General features: G+C 40.5%; 1 protein-coding gene across 3 annotated transcripts in view; it reads left to right on the top strand.

Moving 5' to 3' along the window:
• Positions 1-2,164: 2,164 nt before the first annotated feature.
• Positions 2,165-12,258, top strand: part of LOC131134281 (leucine-rich repeat and fibronectin type III domain-containing protein 1-like protein) — a 144,032-nt gene continuing 133,938 nt past the window's right edge. For 2 of the 3 annotated variants that reach the window (XM_078792956.1, XM_058079381.2), the window contains exon 1: positions 2,166-3,180. The gene's annotated coding sequence lies outside the window, so the exon portion shown is untranslated. Of the gene's footprint in view, positions 3,181-12,258 lie in introns of all 3 variants that reach the window. The other variant, XM_058079380.2, reaches the window with a different exon arrangement.

Consider the following 12,258-nt stretch of genomic DNA (forward strand, 5'->3'; position numbering starts at 1 on the left):
CCCCAGAACACAGAGTCTTTTTTTTTTTGCAAGTGTAAGTCTTTGTTACTCTTTTTGAAACACATGTTCTCCAAACTTTATGATCACAATCTGAGGAGGACAGTTTCAGTGGAACACCAGCGTTGAATGTCTTTAACGTGGTAGAACTTGGAGTTTTCTGTTAAACATGACATCAACATAGCTCACGAAAGTTTATCTTAGTTAGCTTCTAAAACTATTTGGGTTTAATTCATTCATTCATTTTCTACCGCTTATCCTCACAAGGGTGCTGGAGCCTATCCCAGCTGTCTTCGGGCGACAGGCGAGGTACACCCTGGACTGGTCGCCAGCCAATCACAGAGCACATATAGACAAACAACCATTCACACTCACATTCATACCTATGGACAATTTGGATTCGCCAATTAACCTAGCATGTTTTTGGAATGTGGGAGGAAACCGGAGTACTCGGAGAAAACCCACGCATGCACGGGGAGAACATGCAAACTCCACACAGAGATGGCCGAGGGTGGGATTGAACTCAGGTCTCCAAGCTGTGAGGTCTGCACGCTAACCACTCGTCCGCCGCGCAGCCTGGGTTTGGGTTTTATGTGCCACTACTGATAACATACTACAATTGTTGCCAATTTTGAGATCTTTAAATAAACGTTTTGACCAAAACGACAGTCCTGTCACAAAAGGGAAAATGCAAAAAGGATGGGGGTAGAAATGTTGGCAATTTTCAGATCTTTAAATAAACGTTTTGACCTAAATGGCAATCCTGTCACAAAAAGGAAAAGGCAAAACGCTGACAGAAAAAAGTAACAGCAGGGGAAAATAGTCAAACTAAGCACAAACAAGGTTTGCTGCTGAGAAGCAAGCAGGTAAGTATACTTTAGCAAGATAGCAAGAGAAGCTATAGTAGCTACTTTGACCACTGTTGAACTACCAAGCAAGGAAATGTACTCACAGCAACAGTTAAGTAAAAGACCAGAAAACTAACGTACAATCAGGTACACATGAGAACCGGTAACTGTTACATTTGTTCACTTCCTGCTTTCCGTAATACAGTTTAAGGGTTTTTTTTTGTTTTTTTGTAATTTTTTGTCCCTTACCGAAGTACGAGGTGATATGACCATCCAATGACATAATGTGTACCATAGTAAGTGTCAATATAGTGATATATATAGCACATCATGACTGGTTCAAGACTCTTCATCCTTGTATTTAGCAAACATCAACTGCTTGTATTGTTTCTTGAATTGGCTCATCGTTGTGCATTGGATGACATTGGATTGGATGACATTTTTAGGTAATTGGTTATTTTTAGCCTTATGCATTATTTTAGCTGTTTGAAGATTAACTATATCAGCAAGTTTAAGTAAGAAGGCAGGTGAGTAATTTGCCACAGGTGTGTGCCGGTGGCTCCGCCTCTGCTGAGCAGAAAAATACTCACATTTGAGTTACTTGTATTATATATTTCAAAGAAACACACAAACATGTCCCTTCCTTAATTCTCTCAGTCGTCTTGATATGACGTCAATCTGTCTGCTCAATCACCACAACATGTTGATCTCATGTTGTATCTTCTCTCTGCTCTTGTCCTGTCGTCAACCTTCTTGGCTCCGCCAACCAATCATTCCTGCTACATTACCATGCAAATGATCCAATGTCTCCCTATAATCAGATAATTGAAGACCACCATAACTTGGAAAAAAATATGTGTCAGGGTATTTCTGATTGCTCTCACTCACTGCTCCCATTATACACAACTCTGCTTCTATCAATTATCCCCAATCAAAACCAAATGTCATGTATATTGGTTTAAAAAAAAAAAGAAATATCGGATGTGGGGGGAAAATAGCTCATCTACATCCCCTAGTGGCAAGTGGATGATGATTTGCATCCTATTATGGTATGCATCCATGCCTTCTTCAGTCATTATATGATTTAAGAAGCCATGTTATGGACATTGTTATGGTAAATTCTAGCAAAATTATTAATTCAGTTGAAAAAACTGGAATAAAAATAAGTGAATGACATCCAAAATGTGCTGAGTCTCGTCTTTAATTTCTTCCCAGACTCTAAATATACCCTTCTTCTCTTGCGCAAACGCACTGCGCCCATTAATTATTAGCGTTTTGTGATCAGTAACAGTGTGTGGAGAGACGGACGCAGAAAGGACACACGCACACATCCACATCCACACACGCACACGCACACATAAGGTTGGGGCTGCTGGTAGGCGTGCATCGCCTCCCGGGACAAAGCAGCACACAGCCGCACTGTGTGTGAAAGTAACTGCAGGCGCGGCCGACAACAAGGATGCTCTCTGTGCCGGATCATAGAGCCTTCAACAACAGGAATAAAACCAAATGAAGCGTCGGTTGCTGCTTTTTTTTTTTTTTTAAGGATCACCTTTCTTTTCGACTCAATATTACACGTCTTCATCTACAGGCTGCAATATTTATTATCTCTCCTAACGACTCAGACAGACAGACGGGTCAAGACAAAGTCACTTGAGGGGGCTGGAAGAGGGCAACGGCTCCTCCGGGAGGTTTCTCCGGATAACCTTGTGCTTGATTAGAATCTACCGGAGATCTCCGCTCCATTAAATATGCTGAAATGCTGCGAATGGCGGAACTCTGCTGTTGGGACAATGCACTTGTATTGCATATGCAAGGACCGTTGAGGAAATCAACTAACATGCGACTGCAGGGTCCGTTTTTATGAAGGAATCTCCCACCCAGATTGGATCCACCCTCGGATTGCGTTGCCGCTGCTTAGGAAAGTGTTTTTCAGCTATTTTGGAACTGTTGGATATTTGCAGTTAAATGGCCGATTAAAAGAGGGAGGGCGCGGGGAGCTCATGTGGAGACCAAATGTGCGCGCAACGCGGCAGTGCGCCGGTTTAGCGGCGTTCTCTCTGCTCACAAGCCCTATCCCAGCGGATCTTGAGTGGACTGGGGGGTTTCTGTGGGTTGCCGCCTGTACCGCACCTCATTGATTTGGACTCAAAGGGACCTCAAGTGAGCGGGACGGGATAGAAAAGTGGACATGTATTATTTTGGTGTTTTAATGTGTCTGACAAGGAGTGGGATTATTTCACGCATTCCTGGCTGAAAGGATTTTTGCACTTGCTTTGTAAGAGTGGAGATAACCGGAAAGAAAAAAAAGAGAAGAGGAGAGGGAAACTCACAGGTATGCAAGGTGTTCATTTTGACTTTTAACGTCTGGCTGGTTATTGCGCACTTCCACACTCCCCTCCTCACTTCATCACATTCTGATTGCTGTATTTCCTTGCTTATACATTCTGGGTAGTAATAGTAAAAAAAAAAAAACATAACCCAAGAGAACAGAACCAGAGAACAAGAGGAGGCGAGATGAGCCGATAATGGCGCTTGTGTTCTCTGTGCACGATGGAGATTGGATGATACCTAGTTTGCAGACTGGAGGCAAATGGGAGGGGAGAGTGGCTACATTTGAAAGGATGAGGAGAGATGGGATGGAATACACAGCACCGGAATGGCAAAAATGTACATTTGTGTTGAGTTTTAGTAGGGAAAGGCTAAAATGGAATAAGATATAATTGTAAATGCATTGAGGTGAGTGAAGCAATTAAACAATTGAGACTAAACTAGAAGAAATAAGGAAGAACAAGTGCAAAGCAGTGGAAATAGGAGACCTGGGCGACTTCAATTGAGATATCAGGGACAGATGGAATACAGACAAGCGAGAGAGCGAGAGAATGTGGCCCAGGTGATAGGAGAGATGAGCTTGGGGGAGGTGGAGATATAAGGTAGCATACAAGCAGTGCTGCCGGTGAGTGGAGAAGGAAGCGTGGTAGCAGATAATGACGAAAAATCGATCCAGGAGGAAGAGAAGCAATGATGGAAGCTGCCAAAAAGACACTGGAGAGAACTGGCAGGTGATGCAGCAGGCATTGAAATGAACCTGCTTGCTGTGAGGGCCAGGTGAATGAAACAATGCTGCAGGTATACTCTGTGATATTATCTAATGGTCTGCTGTGTAATGGCTGTTGCTGCACCATAAGGAGACACGGAGGTACAGGAAACCACGTAAAGCTGAAGTGAGGGTTGCACACCGCCAGCATTATACTTTGCTGTGTCAGCTCATCAGATTTGCTTCTACTTTACGGCCCCCTATTAGCATTTTTATGGTGTTTGCCACCATAAAACATAGTATACCAACATAGATTTTGATTTCGTTTTGTATGGCATGTTTTAGATAGAAATCTACATTTGCATAGACTGTAGTAGATTTAGAGCTATAGGGTGGGAAGCCATTGGTAAGCTTTACCTCACTGATATTTATGCAGCTCGGGCGGGATCGCTTCCCTCTCGGTGCAATCATCACCATTGTATGTAGTCCACCTTTCACCCAGAACCAGCTTCCCAAAACAGGACAGGTTAGGAGAGGTTAATTGTTGGCTGATTTCAATCATCAACCCATTTGAGTCTATTGTTAAATAGTAGTTCAACTGAACTCAATGTTTTGCTTCCGTTTTTAGCATGTTCAGCATGTTTTAGCATGCGCCTTTTAATACAGTACGTCTTATGTATGGGTTAAGTACAGAAATAGACTCTGTAATTGAGACTGTGCCTTATAATTTGATGCGCTTTATGGTGCGGAAAATACATTAAAGAGATTATTGAGTATAACATGATTGTGGTATTGCCCATTAGATTGTTGGTATTTACATTTGTTCCTTTTTAAACTTAAAGACATCACAGTCGGGTTGGGAGAAATAAATATATGAACCCACGTAATGGTAATGGTAAGGGTTTTATTTCATTTGAACATGCATCAGATTACAATTGAATGCATCCCATAATCAGTTCACAGTTCCACATGTCCAAAAGGAGTAAGAAGAAGCAAAGCTTATTAAATCCTACCCCTCCATCTGGTACTTTTACAATCAGTAACTGTTACATTTGTTCACTTCCTGCTTTCCATAATAAAGTTTAAGTTTTTTTTTTTATTAATAATGCACCTCGTACCGAAGTACGAGGTGATATGAGCATCCAAGGACATAATGGGTACCATAGTAAGTGTCAATATAGTGATATATATAGCACATCATGACTGGTTCAAGACTCTTCATCCTTGTATTTAGCAAACATCAACTGCTTGTATTGTTTTTTGAATTGGCTCATCGCTGTGCATTGTTTGTGGGTCTTACTCAATCCATTCCATAGTTTGATTCCACATACTGAAAAGCTATGGCTTTTTAACATAGTCCTAGCATATAATTGTTTCAAATTTAGTTCTTCCCTGAGATCATATTTCATTATAGGTTTTTTTTTACCACAGAAAGACACAGAATGTTCAGGTAGTTTTATTTGAACAGACAGAAACAGAATGTCAAACCAAAAAAAAAAATTTAAATCAGGCAGGTCGTCACTCAAACTGTGCTGCATTCATCTGCTGTCAAGTTATGTGAATTCAGTGAATTGAATTGGTGTTGAATAATGTGGCAGCATGTCATTGAGACCATTTCATTTGCATTCAGCGACAAGGAGGTCGATGGGTCCATTTAACAAGAGAAAATAAAGTTTTATAACTCTGTCCGCCAAAACAGTATGGGTTCTTTGCACATATACCACCAACAGTACAGAGATCCCTCGGTTATCGTAGTTCATTGGTTGAAGACTCAACCGTGATAAGTGAATTTCTGTGAAGTAGAATTCCTGATTCCTAAATTGAATATTTTTGTAATTACAGCTTAGAAAACCTGTTTACGACCTTCTAAATAACTTTTTTTAAACATTATTAGAGCCCTCTAGACATGAACTAAGACCCCCACAGTCACCTTTACAATGGTATTACCCAATATAGTAGTTATCATCGTCAATAAGACATTTAATACATGAATAGGACTTGTGCTCTTTTGCCTGTGTGTGTTGGTATGAATGTGTTACGTTTCAGGTTGGTGTGGATTACAGTTGCAACTGTAGCCTGTGTTTTTATTATTGTGTATTATATTATTTATTGGGTATCAAAATTAAAGCTTGTTGTTTCGGCAATCCAGTCAATACTCCCAACCAGTGTAGAATACTACATATCTTCAATGTCTTTGAATGCATCTTTTGACCGCTCCTTAGTTGTATTTTGGAAACAACATGATGTCTTCGGGCAAGAGGCGGGGTACACCCTGGACTGGTCGCCAGCCAATCACAGGGCACATATAGACAAACAACCATTCACACTCACATTCATAGCTATGGATAATTTGGAGTCGCCAATTAACCTAGCATGTTTTTGGAATGTGGGAGGAAACCGGAGTACATGCAAAACATGCAAACTCCACACACCATGCAGCCCTTAATATATTCATGTAATATATATATTTTAAAAAAAATGGTGAAGCTGTGAAATTTGAACCATGAAGTGGCGAGGGACGACTGTATCCACAAAATTCCGTTTCTGCGCTGTGGTTTTTGCACAACCCTGCCAGCTAGGGATGGGCTTTTAACTGTAGCGGTATAGATTTACAGTGCAGCTGTTCGAGTACAGAAGGAGCAGACTGCTTTTAGTACGGTCCAAGGTCAGACTCATCTGATCCACTTTTCATTCCATTATACAAACAGATGGAAAGGTGGCCATTTTTCGACAAAAGGTCGAGGGTCAAGGTTCCTGGAACCATACCAAGGTGAAAGCTCAGGAGGGAAATTGTGAGACATCTGCTTCCCATCATGTTGAACACAGCGTGTGCACAGTCAAATGCCACCGTACTAATAAAGCAGCTCTCCGTTAAAGCAGAAGAGCTAGACTTACGGAAAAAAGGCACATGCCCATTACTAAAATGTGTCTCCAAACACTTCACTGGTTTCTGAAAAAGCTGATGAAGCAGAACTCTTTTGTTTCAGCTTCTGTTGAGTCGAGTTCAAGGAGTTAAGAAGCTGCTTGATGAGAGGAAAGAGAGTATTAAAATTAACGACATGTACTGTAATTAATAGAAGAAGCACAGTTTCACTGGGGCTTCTCATCGCACAAAATCTAAGATTGGCTCAAACAGTAAGCCATGCATGTATTATTAGTGCAAGATTGATAATTAATTACATTTTTTTCAAGCAATTTCTTCCAACAATGACGTTTTTCATATTTGACACACAAAAAAGATCCATCTGTGTCTGTCAATGTCATACTGAATGAGGTTGCTGAGGAGTCGGAATTGTAGAAAAGGGTATGTGTAATTATTGCATCTGCATGTGAGAGTACAGCCTGTTCTCATGAGAATTTACCATTGTAAGCAAGGCACAGTAATTACTGCCATAAACGCAGTGTTACATTTTTGAGTTAGCTGTAAAAACATCGGCAAGCGTTACAGAGGTTATGATTAGATTGTTGGTACTTAAACTAAGGTCACACTGCAGGTCATTTCCAAATTTCTGGCAGGTAGAATTTGCCTTTTTTTCAACCATGACTCTTTCGTATGTAATCATAAATCCGATATGTATGCTACAGTAATCCCTCGTTTATTGTGCTTAATTGGTTCCAGATCTGACTGTGATAACTTCCGCAAAGTAAAATTTCTTATTCAGAAGTGAAATATTTTGTAGTTATGAGCATGGAGTTGAGTTTTAGCTTTGCCACCATACTCGTGTTTTTATTAGGTATTTTATATTGGGGATTGTTGTGCCTATCGTGAGATAATTTAAACCTGCAATAAAAGCCTATTGTTGTGATTTCTGATACTTGTGTGTCTCACCAAATAGTACAGTGACATTACCTTCACCTAAAGACACATGTAAAATACGACATATCATTCACAGTGTCTAAGAATGCATAATTTGAATGCCTTACATTTGTATTTTATTTCACTTAGCCATTATAATTTTGGGAAAAAATACAGAAAATGTTCTTCAATATTTGTACTACTAATAGGCCGTATTCAATCAGAAAACAGCATTATTGATTCATTGAAATTCAAAGAGGGGCTGCACGATGGTCGAGTGGTTAGTGCGCAGACCTCACAGCTAGGAGACCTGAATTCAAGCCCACCCTTGGCTAGCTCTGTGTGGAGTTTGCATGTTCTCCCCGTGCATGCGTGGGTTTTCTCCGGGTACTCCGGTTTCCTCCCACATTCCAAAAACATGCTAGGTTAATTGGCCACTACAAATTGTCCATAGGTATGAATGTGAGTGTGAATGGTTGTTTGTCTATATGTGCCCTGTGATTGGCTGGCGACCACTCAAAGACAGCTGGGATAGGCTCCAGCACCCCCGCGACCCTCGTGAGGATAAGCGGTAGAAAATGAATGAATGAATGAAATTCAAAGAGCGATGTGATAAAAATTCAGTTTGCTTATATCTTATATGTTATCGAAAGCCGACAGACGCCAGAATTCATTAGCCAGGTACAAAGAGACATGGCGGATGAAGGAGCGGAAAACATCCACTAGTGAAAAAAAAATGTTTTGGAACTGCTTAATCATGTCGGTGTCCGACCACTCATCAAACAGACGTTGCAGCCAATCCCCCACAAAATTCTTGTTCTCTTCCTTATAATCATTCAGCTAGGAAAACTGTGAAAGTGTTTTACATCCCAAACATACAGAATGTGTGACATCATGACTTCTCGGACGTATTGTATTCACATCACACACCCAAGGAAAATCATGGGTTATAGTCCACTTGCATTGGGTATAAGTGTGCCAACAGCAGATGAATCTTTGAAAGTGAAAGTGAGTGGAAGCTTTTATGGAACAGTATATCCCGAAGGTGCCAAGATTTCATGTCATATGAGAAACTGACATTGGACATGTTAGTTATGAAAAATATACCTTCAACATAAGCCCCTAACTTTACCTCTTCTGAAATTATGATATAATATACTGTAGGTTTTATAGGGCACAAAATAGCTATTTTGGTGCTACATGGCTTCCAGGCTTGTGTAATACGTGGTTGCTGCCCAACTGCACATTGTTTTTGTGTTTTTGCACACAGTGATGCTCACGCTGCCAGCAAAAAGCCCTGTTCAAACTAAATGTAGTGATTTTTGCAGATTGACATACATAACATTAGTTTTATTAAATCATGTTGGGAATTGAGCCTGAAAAAAAAAATCTACAAATTGTGATTCAATGAGAAAGATGGACCATACTGCTTCATCACCGTAGGGAAGTGATATACACGTGTGTGGGTCTGCAGGTCCAATCTGAGGCTCACATTGCTGCCTGTAGTGATGTTTCTATTTCCACATATTTTAAATTCAATCATAAAAAGACAGCCAGTGGTGGGATGTAATGTGGTTGCGGCAGAAGGCAAATATTTGAAGATGAAGGCTGACTGCGATGAGAAGGATTGAACATGTTTTTTTGTTTTCAAAGTGTGCTATTGGTGTAACTGAAGAGAGATAAAGACGAAAACATATGAAGGAACTGAAATTAGAGGCCCAAAAATGCACAGAAATCATCAAAATGGGTAACAATTAAATGAAATTTGAACAGAGGAAATCAAAAGCAAAAATAGCGTTAATACTGTGATCGGACAAACGGTTTTGAAGTCCAGGTTATGGTTTCACAATGTTCGCTACAAAGCGACACAATGTCCATTACAGTAGGGGTTTAAATGTCGACACAGTTATGACAGATGCTGGCTCAATGGCACATCTCCAGCTCACCAGGGAAGAATGAGTGAGAGATGGTGCTGAGCGAGAGGAGTAAAAAAAAAAAAAAAAAAAAAAAAAATAGAAGTGAGAGGACTGATGCCAAGAGAGACAGAGAGAGCACAGCGGAGTGAGTAGTGTTCTGAATGCCAAGCAGCGTGCTCGTAGAAAGGTGCTGTGTTGTGCTGATATATCACTGTTCACCCAAACCACTGCATCCTGTAAGTTCCTAAAATGTATCTCTGGGGATGACGGTTTTATATGTTTTTTTTATTTTTTATTTTTATTTTTTACCTTAGCAGAACTGAGAATTGCTTATTTGCGGCAGCATTTTCTTAAAGGTAAAATGGTTTTGACACATCCTGGAGCTGGACAGTATGTAAATAAATAGGGCCATTATGTACTAGATAGCCTGACAAATATGTCAAGTTCTGGAGAGGTTTCTGCAGGCTGTTGATAACGCATTGTGATGTGCTGTTTTTCTCTTTGGCAAAACTAGTCAATGGCTTTGCTTTTTGCTGTAAAGCTAAACAGGTACAGGGAGATCTTCCACCTAATGCAAAACTCAGTTGGAGTCTGGAGTCTAAAATACAATATAACCTCCTGTCGTGTTAAATTGCAGAGGATGCAATAGCAAATGGGACCACGGGGTAGCTGTATTATTACTAGCTACATTACCAATGTCCCTAACTGAAGGAGTCTGCAGTTGACTTATAATACAAGGCGTGATGTGTTTACTTGTTCAGAGCACTGTTGTTGACTGGCTCTGAGCAAGGCAGAGAAGCCCTAAATCTACTCAGCTGTGCCGTCAATTTGACTTTCTTTTGGTGTTATTGTGTCCTGTGGTTTGTGTGTCTCAAAATTTGTGACAAAATACCAGCATGTTAAGAAAGTTTAATTGCCTTAACTAGCAAATAAACTAAACAAAAATAGGTTCACATTTTCAGCTTGGCGCAGTGAAAATATTTGTGACAAAACAGCAAGCTGAAGCTGCCTTGAAAGATCCCCAGCTCCGAATTGGTTTATTCTTGGCGCAGGCGAAGCGCACCCTGCGCAGTGGTAAACGTCACCAAAACCTCACTAGCAGGTTTTTCAGTGCGACCTATTTGGCAATGTAGAGCAGGAATGTTGGTGGATCACAAGCAAGATCATTGGATTAGCCTGCTGCTGTTTTTAATGTAACTGTCAGGAGCAGATGACATGTGTCCCACAAGGTACGCGCATTGTGGCAGTCCAGCCCTGCGCATTTAAAAGCAACAAGAGGTGTTCATGTGATTGGTTAAGATTGCACTCAGCTGTGTTAAACCCTCTCACGCCTTCTCTCCTCCCTCTTTGCCTCTTGCGCCGGTGGGAGGAACAGAGGCGTGGGTGCGCCGTGCGGTGCCGGACTCTGCTGCTCACAAAAATTGCAAAGTGCACTGGCCACACCCCGTTGCCTTTGCCTGGTCTACAAAAATAGAGGCCAAGGAGTCGAGTAATGTGTTCCATTTTCCCTGCCAATGCTACATATGTCATAAACCTACAGGAAATACACATGTCATGTTATGCTAGAATGTGTAGCATATTGAGGTGAGAGTGTCACAGGACACGTTTCTCCAGTGGACTGTTTTGTTTCCATCTTATCTGTAATAGTCCTAGTCTGTGGTGACAGAACAGACTTGACAAGCAAGTGGAGATAGATTGAAGAGGAGTGGGTGCTCGCCCCTCTATCACTCCTCGTCTATTACCAGTGTCTGAAAGAAGCAGTGCCACATGATGGATCGGCGCTCTACTCTTTTTTTTTTTTTTCTACTTTCTCTTTCATTTTCTATACGTGGTAACTCCACAGCGTACTATCGCACAGCCACACCTGCTGGCATCCGATGCACATGCGTGTTTGAGATATGTCTGCCCGTCAGTTGTGTCGGGTATTGGTTTTTAAACTTTTTGTCATTGTTTTTTAAATGCACCAATGTGTAATTATGATAGCAGCTTGGAAATCCAAGGTCAAACTATCACACTGACACAAATACAAGACTCCTCTTTTTCGGAAAAATCAAGAAAAAATTATAATTATTGTTTTCAATATCATTTCAGTGTTTATTCTGCCATCCTACCATTACATGATGAGCGCGGCTTGTGGTGAAAATATACTCATTGAGCAGACCCCTGTTCAGCCAACTTTCGCTGGTGTATATCGCCATTTCAACCTGTGTGGGTCAGGAGGGGATTTTGCAGTTTTATAATGTAAATATAATAAAGTTTTATAATCCTCACAATGACACAATTTGTATCATCTTATACAGGATGAGGCAAAATGATCTGACACATTTGTATGTTAAATAAAAGGCAAATAAAGTAATGAAAACATAATGAAACAAAATTACATTATATTTACTTTTCGGAAATAAAAACACTTTTTTGTTACTTTACTTTATTTGCCTTTTATTTAACCTACAAATGTGTCAGATCATTTTGCCTGACCCTGTATATTCATCTTATAATCAGTATGCAGATCAAAAAGATCCGCTGTGGTGACTTCTTAATCAGTAAAAAGTCGAAAGAAACAAACAAAAGTCTTTTTTCTCATCATTGGAAGAATCTATACCAGTATATACTGGTACATAAATAATATCGCCAAACCCTACTCGCAATCGTCAAAGTCCTGAA

Source organism: Doryrhamphus excisus, linkage group LG8 (genome assembly GCF_037039965.1).
Source record: "Doryrhamphus excisus strain RoL-2023G ecotype Guam linkage group LG8, RoL_Dexc_Guam_v1.1, whole genome shotgun sequence".
Taxonomy (NCBI): Eukaryota; Metazoa; Chordata; class Actinopteri; order Syngnathiformes; family Syngnathidae; genus Doryrhamphus; species Doryrhamphus excisus.